This window comes from Orycteropus afer, unplaced genomic scaffold, assembly GCF_000298275.1.
Source record: "Orycteropus afer afer isolate SDZICR_OR568_19922 unplaced genomic scaffold, OryAfe1.0 scaffold00067, whole genome shotgun sequence".
NCBI lineage: Eukaryota > Metazoa > Chordata > Mammalia > Tubulidentata > Orycteropodidae > Orycteropus > Orycteropus afer.
In genome coordinates, this window is record NW_006921654.1 from 10,905,188 (window position 1) to 10,914,288 (window position 9,101).

Here is a 9,101-nt window from a genome sequence, read left to right on the forward strand (position 1 = left end):
AATTTACTCTGTAAATCTTCACCCAAATCCTAAAAAAAAAAAAAAAAAATTTATTTATTGAATTTCAAGTCTTGTAATACAGGTAATTTGCATATGATGACTATGCTTTCCTATTGTTTCATCTTAACCGTTCTCTGCTGATCGAAGCCACAATAGGTTTCAGAATAAACTACTGAAAAGCTTGAGTGTGAATGCTCTCAACTCAATCAACCATCAGATTCACTTAGGAGGCTTTTACAGAAAGTACAAGCCTGAACTATGATTTCCCCAAGGTGAACAAGCTGAGTTAATGAATCTGCCAGGAGAAATTAAAAGATTCAAAAAACTAACTTGAAAGTTGTCCCAGTATTTGAGACACAAATGTCTGGGAGTTGGTTGGTTTTGAAAATAGAAAACATTCTACAGTTTCATCAACTGAAGTTGAACCCACCAGATCACATAAATGAACAGGGGTTCCTTTTCCTAAGACACATAGTACTAAATTAATTGAGAACAGATTTCATGAATCACTTGGGAGAAAACAAAACAAAAATTCCAATAGTATCACTACTTCCTGCAACGTAACAGCTCTCTTTCCACTTTCTGCCCTGCAAAAAAATGAAGGCTGGGCAAGAACCTGATGCCTCCTGATTGGAAAACATTCTGCTGCAGGAGGTAAGTAAATTCTTCTGCTGGGAGTTTATTCATTAGAACCCAGTAAACTCTCAGCAATCAGAGGGGTAATTAATTTATTAACTTGTCCCAAAGCCCCCACACCCCTCAGGAGAAAAGCAAACTCAGTATCGTGCAGGTGGTAATAATTAAATAAATCCAGCCTTTTAGTCTTGGCAAAGTTAGTCCCTGAGCACATCTAAAACTGTACCTTAAATCCCCTCCCCCCCATCAGATTCATAACTACTTTGCTTCTAATGCTTAATTCTGGCTCAATCAGATTTATCTTTCTAATTTGTCCCCAAGGATGGCTGCTGGGTATTGTTTATCCGTAGGCTTTATGCCCTCCAACAATATTCTGGTTTCATAAAAAGTGGTGCTTTTGCATGATTCTTTACCATTCACTCAACCATCCTTTCAAAAAAAGATTTACTGTATAGGTCCAGTGGGACTGGGGGAAAAAAAAAAAGTGTGAGATGCAGATGCTGGCTCACAAGTAAATTAGTGTGCTACAGGGACTAAACCACCAGCCACATCTAACAAAGCTCATTGTTACAAATCTGCCTGATGTTTTAAAAGAAGGACAAATTACCAAGACCCCTTTGAATAAGAGGATAGAATGAAAATTAGACAAGTTTTATGTGGAAGAGGGCACATTTGAGTTGAGTAAGTGTTAGAAAGAGGTTATGATTTAGTTATGTAATGCTGTGTATACAATGTCGTAGCCGAGTGAAGGGTTAACGCAGGGCAGGCCACCAAGGTAGGAGGAGGAGCTGGAAGGGCATGTACACAGAGGGCAGTTGGGGTACATCTGTTCTGTAATTTTGAAAAAATTTCCTGAAATAAAGTATAATTTCTCATGCCTCACATGTAGGTACCTAAAAATACCCCATATTGCTCATACTGACCACTGAGTGAACATTTTACTGTATTTTTTCACAAATAACGCACATGCATACAAAACTAATGTGTGCAGTTTGCAAAAACCCATATAATATGTGCATTATTTATGTAATGATATGGTACTTTAACTGTCCTAAGTAGAAGCAACTAGGGCTAAACATCCAGAACTCCTGTCTGTCTAATTCAGTTTATATTATTGCTGCTATTTAAGAGAACAACTTTGATTCAGGGACTGATCCTCCATCTGAATTAAGACAGTACACTATGTTGTATAATTCTAAAAGATAAACAAGTTTTGAAGCAGGTGCCTGCAGGAGGACAAAAATTAGGTTAGATGAGAGAAAGGATGCATATCTGAATACTGGGAAACAGAAAGCTGGAATGGGGGAAGACAGACATCTTGTGCCTTAGGACCATGAAATGAAGTTGAGAAGTGGCAGAGAAGCAGCCAATAGTTAGAGAACTATTTTCTTCTGGAAACGCAGGCACGAAATTGTGAAAGGCAAAAGTAATCATTATTGAAAAGGAGTAGATATGAGGAAAAATAACAAAATAATATATGAATGCAGTAACTGAATAGCAGTTGAAGATAACAAAATTACCAAAACCCGAGGAAATTCCTGGAAGTAGTCTCTTTTTTAAATAATAATAATAATAACTTTTAATTGTGATTTGGGCAAACTTTTACAAAGCAAATTCGTTTTACATTCAACAGTTCATACACATTTTGCTTTGCGACACTGATTACAAACCCTGCAACGTAACAGCTTTCTTCCCACTTCCTCCCTGTGACAGCGCTCTTTCCCCTTCATAGTGATACTGCCTCGAAACCCAAGGAGGGGTCGCTATGAGTTGGATCCTACTTGACAGCAGTGTGTTTGGTTTTGGTTTGGTGTTCTTCTTGCCTCTGCATTGCTGCCTCCCTACCTTTCTCCATGTGAAAATGCTGCCCTTCTGATTTTCATGGTTGACAGTTTTAAGGAGTGTGTGTCCTGTTCAGCTCCTAACCCTGTCCATTGTTTGGCTGAGAGTTAAACCCTGGAAGTAGTCTTTTATTTTTTTATTTTAATTGTGATTTGGGTGAAGATTTACAGAGCAAATTCACTTTCCATACAGCAGTTCACATATACTTTTTCTCATGTCATTGACCACAGTTTACCACAATGCAACAGCTCCCCTCCCACTTCTCCCCATAGTTACCTCTGTCCAGTGTCCATCCCTCCATATACTCCTGCCCCCTGAGCTGTCTCCCTGTGCATAAGCAGCCCTTCTTTCTCCCATGATTGTTCTCTCCAACGAGTGTATCTACTTGAGGTAAATGTTTAACTCATATGCCTGTATTTTGTTTGGCTGGAAACCACAGGAGTGGGTTCAATTCCAGACCTGAAGGGCAGCTAAGGGCCATAGTCTCAGTGGTTCCACCAGGCTCTATCGGACCAGCAAACCTTGTCCCCACCTTTTTTTTTTCCCCTGGAAGAAGTCTTGATCGAGAGCTATAAAAGATATTATGCCTGAAGCTCACTGAATCATCAGAATGTCAAAAAACTGAAAGGGTAACTTAGAGCTAATTTATCTAAGAGATTTTCATGATAGCCTGAGGCAACCCAACAGAACATCACTGACCAGTCCAAAACCATGTCACCAATCACCCAGCACCACTCTGCCCCTCCATTTAAGTCTAGAATGGGGAAGTCATTTGCTGAAGACTGAGTCAAGTACTGGTAAAAAAAAAAAACAAAACTGGGTTCACCAGGCAACAAGAACAGGGGTCAAAAGTCACAGAGCTGCTGCCTCAGGGTCAGAATTTTACAGCCAGCTGCTGCTGACACCTGTCTGACGTGCAGTCCTGACTCCTTCCTCTTCCAAAACCACTATGGTAACTCTCAAGGATCAGCTGCTTCACAATCTTCTTAAGGAAGAACACCCCCCCACACAAGAATAAGATCACAGTTGTTGAGGCTGATTATGTTGTAATGGCCTTAAGGGTTATGTTGTATCGTAATGAAGGACCTGGCAGATGAACTCACTCTTGTTGACGTCATGGAAAACCAACTGAAGGGAGAGATAATCGATCTCCAACACAGCAGCCTTTTCTTCAGAACATCAAAAATTATCTCTGACAAAGACTATAATATACATGTAAATTTCAAGTTGGCTGTTATCACAGCTGAAGCACGTCAGCAAGAGAGAAAGCTATTTTAATTTGGTCAAATGTAACATGAATGGCTTTAAACTCATTACTGATGTTGTAAAACATAGTCCAAACTACAAGTTGCTTGTTGTTCTAATCCAGTAGATATCCTTACCTATGTGGTTTGGAAGATGAGTAGTGTTCTCAAAAACTGTGTTACTGGAAATTGTTACAATGTGAATTTAGTGAGGTTCCATTACCTAATGGGGAAGATCTGGGAGTTCACCAATTGAGCTGTCAGCGAGGGGAGGGATGTTCTTGGGGAGCACGGAGGCTCTAGCATGCAGTATGGAGTGGACTAAATGTTGTTTCAGGTGTCTCCCTGAAAAATGTGCACCCTGATTTAGGCACTGATACAGTGTGGTATAGTAAATTACCTGGTATGGCTTTTCTAGCCATAAGTCTTTGTAAACTCCTGATTGTAAAAGTTATCCACCTGGGGGATTTCTGTTTTGAGTAGAACAAAGCCATGTTCTGGGGAGTTTGCTCTCTCTCTCAGGTGCTTAGAATTCTGATGTTATGATTGGCTAGTTGGGCCACTCAGCCAGGCTCAAAAGGAGGCCTCCTAGACAGAACTCTTTCTGACAGGTGGTTGAGGAAGACATGCTGCTGAAAGAGACAGGCATTGCTGAGTGAGACACCGAGGGACACGCACTGCTGGGAGAGAGACTGTGAGAGACTGCGGGCTGAGAGATGGTGGGCTGGGAGAGAGACTGAGCATTTTTCCTGAACTTGAATTGTAGTCTGGTGCTTCCCTAATAAACTCCGTAATCTGTGAGTTCTATGTGGCCAATGCAGCAAATTGCTGAACCCAGGAGAAAGGTGGTGGGTGCTTTGCAAGGAACGGTTGGTGAAAGGGCTGGAGGGAGGCAGCATGTCTGGCCTTGCAGGAATAGGCCTTGCATTACTGATAGTGACTCTGTCTTCCTCTTGTGGGGTTAGAGGAGGTCAGAAGATGTGGCCTCCTTGTCTTTTAGCATGCAGATAAGAAACAGTGAAAAGAGGTTCAAACAGATGGTTCACAATGATTATGAGGTGATCAAACCTTCTGGACCATTATTCTGTGGTAGATTTGGCAAAAAGTGTAATTAAGAATCTTAGCCAGGTACATCTAATTTCAACCATGATTAAGGGACTCAATGGAATTAAAGATATCTCCCTTAGTGTTCCTTGCCTCTTGGGATGGCTGTCACAAAGATGACTCTGATTCCTGAGGAAGCAGCCTGTTTGAATACAAATGCAGACACACTTTGGGAGATCCAAAAACAGCTGCAGTTTTAAAGACTTCTGTTATATTACTCCACTGTCTAGGCTACAACAGGATTTTAGGTGGGGGTTGTGCATGCCGTTCTTTTTATCATGTCTGTGACTAAAGCAGTAAAATTATGACCTAGGAAAAACATCATGTTCCTAAAGTTAGACACAGGAATGGTCCATAAAACTGTAAAGCTATATTCTGATAGTGGATAATACTTATTGTAATAGTTAATGTTGTGTGTCAACCTGGTTGGGCCATGAGTCTCAGTGGTTTAGCAGTTTTGATGTAGTCTTCCCCCATGATGAGATCTATAATGTAATCACCTCCATGATGAGATGTACTGTGAGCAGCCAATCAGTTGAAAGACAGTTTCTTCAGGGGTGTGGCCTGTTTCCAATACATATATATGGACATCCTGGGAAAGTGCTGGGCCTTTCTGCTGTATCTGTACCCTGCACCTGGCTCACCATCATCACAGGTTCCTGGGCCTGAACGAGCAGCCTGTTGTACTGACTGTCAATCTTGGGACTGTTGCCTTTGCAGCCTGTGGCCGACAATGTCATTTTACCTGCCCATCCTGGATTCAGCCGCCTCCAAAGCTAACAGCCTGCTATACTGCTTGCCAGTTTTGGCAGCATCAGCCCCTGCAGCTGCATGAATCAGCAGAAGCCTCCAGCTTGACGTGTGACTCACAGACTTGGGACTTGCCAGTTCCTACAACTTCATGAGAAATTTCCTTGAGATAAATTTCTCTCTCTCTCTCCTGGTCCACTACTTCCCTCCTCCTGGGAAAATGAAAATCCCAGAAAATTTGACTTGATAAAAAGTAGGCATCAGCACTGAACTGTACAGATTAATATGGTTAAAATGTTAAATTTTGTTATGAGTACTTTACCACAATGAAAAAAAAATACCAGTGGGCCTTAGTTTGAGACCTGAAACCTTACCCATTTAAAGGAAATTACGGACAGCTTTCTTCTGCCCTCAATCTTTTCACATATACTTTATAAGAGGCACAGAAAGATGGTAAAATCTTACATGCTATGTTTGGAAATTACTAAATGACATATAATTAATATCAGATGTAACTAAAATTTTGCTGAAGATAATTAAACAGTTGCAGTAGTACTTCAACGGGAAACTGCCAGAAATTCAAGTTGGATTCAGATGATGTTGTAGAATGAGGGATATCATTGCTAATGTTAGGCTGAAAGCAGTGACTATGAGAAAGATACTTATTTGTATTTTATTGACTATGTGCAGTGCAGTGAATTACTTAATACGGTTCTTCTAGTCATGGTCTTTTTGACTCCCAACAAATAACTGGGTAACTATGTACATGTGAGGGATAGCACAGCTTGTTAGTAATGTAAATAAAGCACATAGGGCCCTGGTGGGGATGGCTGTTAAACGCTGTAGAGTCGGTTCCGACTCATAATGACTCTATGTACAACAGAAGGAAACACACTGCCTGGTCCTGAGCCATCTTCACAATTTTTGCAATCCTTGACCTTCGTTGCAGCCAGTGTGTCAACCCATCTCATTGAGTGTCTTCCCCTTTTTCACTCACCCTCTACTTTACCCAGCATGATATCCTTCTCCAGGAACTGGTCCTTTCTGACATGATGACCAAAGTATGAGAGACAAAGTCTGACCATTCTTGCCTCTAAAAAACATCCTAGCTGTACTTCCTCCAAGACAAATTTTTCATTCTTCTAGCAGTCCATGGTACCTTCAGTATTCTTCCCCAACACCACAATTCAAAAGCATGAATTCTTTTGCAGTCTTCCAGCTCCCACTGCATGTGAAGCAACTGAAAATACCATAGCTTGGGTAGTCTTCAAAGTGTTATCTTTGCTCTTAAACACTTTAAAGAGGTCTTCTGTCCAGTGCAATCCATATTTGATTTCTTGACTGCTGCTTCCATGGACAATGATTGTGAATCCAAGTCAAATGAAACCCTTGACAACTCCAATTTTTCACCCATTTATTGTGACACTGCTTATTGGTCCAGTTGTGAGGAATTTTGTTTTATTTTGAGGTATAATCCATACTGAAGGCTGTAGTCTTAGATCTTCATCAGTAAGTGCTTCAAGGCTCCTTCATTATCAGCAAACAAGGCTGTGTCATCAGCATACTGCACGTTGCTAACAAGTCTTCCTCCCATCCCAATGCTGTGTTCTTCACACAGTCTAGCTTTTCAGATGATTTGCTCAGCCTACAGATTGAATAAGTATGAAAAAAAGATGTATCCCATGACACCCACCTTTCCTGAGTTTAAATCATGCAGCATCCCCTTGTTCTTCTCAAAGACTGCCTCCTGGCCTATGTAAAGGTTCCCCATGAGCACAATTAAGTGTTGTGGAATTCCCATTCTTCGCAACATTATCTATAATTTGCTATGATCCACACAGTCAAATGCCTTTGCATAGTCAATAAAACACACGTAAACATCTTTCTGGTGTTCTGTTTTTACCCAAGATCCATCTGACATCAGTAATTATATCCCTCATTCCACATCCTCTTTTGAATCCAGATTGAATTTCTGGCAGGTCTCTATCAATGTACTGCTAAACCCATTTTTGAATTATCTTCAGCAAAATTTTACTTATGTGTGATAGTATGATATATGGTTTGATAATTTCCACATTCTGTTGGATCACCTTTCTTTGGAATAAGCACAAATATGGATTTCTTCTGGTCATTTGGCCAGGTAGCTGTCTTCCAAATTTCTTGGCATTAAACAAGTGAGCACCTCTAGCACTGCATCCATTTAGTGAAGCATCTCAATGGATACTCCATCAATTTCTGCAGCCTTGTTCTTTTGCCAGTTCCTTCAGTGCAGCTTGGAGTTACTTCTTCAATATCATTAGTTCTTGATCATATGTTCCCTCCTAAAATGGCCATGGGGGTGGAACAATGCAAGTAAGGTGTATGGGACCCTAATATGGGGATTATTGAATTCTGACATTGTGCTAGGCCAGAAGCAGGCAGGGAGATCTCACCATCATCAAGAAAGAACCAGGAGTGGAACATGGCCTTGGACTCAAGAGTCCTGTGGTGGACCTCCTCAACCCAAGAGACACAAACAGAGCTATAACACTTTGCTGAGATGGCGAGAGATGACAGAGAGATAGCAGCAGAACCAAGAGACTGGTATAAGATAGAGTGGTGGGCTTCCTGGCCTAAAGAGCAAAACAGCTGAGTGCCTTTGGGCAGAAGGCTTGTTGGCAGAGTAGTAGGGTGCCTCTCTGGCCACCCATCAGCAGAGCTAAAAGAGCTTTGTAACACTTGCCCAAGTAGCACAGAGGCCAAGGCTACGGAGAAGCACACCTGCAGCACAGCCAAGGAGAAGCTATCCTGATTGAAGAACTGCATCCTGAGTTGCTTCTGATCCTAAATTGTAACCTGTTACTTCCCTAATAAAGCCCATAATCATAAGTATTGTCTGTGAGCTCTGTGTGACCACTGCAACAAATTACTGAACCCAGCAGAGAAACAGTGAGTACCACTGAAGGGACACCTGGTGTCAGAATCTGTAAAATTGTTGAAGAGTGGTGGCATGTCTGACCTCTACCTCTTAGGAATCAGCCTTGGGTTGATGCTGCTGATGGTGATTCTGTCTATCTCTTGTGAAGTTAAAGGAGGTCAAAACACAACGTCCCTATGCCCTTTCTTGCAGTGACATAAGTGGTCTACAGTTTTATTTAAGTTGTACTGACAGAGATGGTCTCAGTTATCAGTCCCCTCAGTGGTCCTTCTTCCGCCCAAGTTGGAGGATAAAACGTTATTATCTGGGTACACGATCATTCCAAACATATTCTGCTGTTTTAAGAATCATGAATGCATATCTGGTTTCTGGTGGCAGTTATTTCATCCACTACATACCTCATATTTTCCTGTTCTTATTATTGGGTGATCATTTATTTTTTTACTTGATCCAGTATTTAACACTCAAACCAGGCATTTGAACTCTGTAATTCACATGAGAGAGATTATGATCAGAGTTTGCAGTCCACTAAACCAGGAGCCGGGAGCTCTGGTAGCATAGTGGCTAAGACACTTGCCTGCTAACCAGACGGCTGGCGGTTCAAACCC

The 9,101-nt window shown here is 41.3% G+C and overlaps 1 protein-coding gene and 1 pseudogene across 1 annotated transcript in view; one reads left to right on the top strand and one right to left on the bottom strand.

Moving 5' to 3' along the window:
• The window catches only part of GLG1 (golgi glycoprotein 1), a 185,874-nt gene that overhangs the window by 77,667 nt on the left and 99,106 nt on the right, over positions 1-9,101 (bottom strand). The gene's annotated exons all lie outside the window — the stretch shown is intronic.
• LOC103196587 lies at positions 3,428-5,026 on the top strand (annotated as a pseudogene).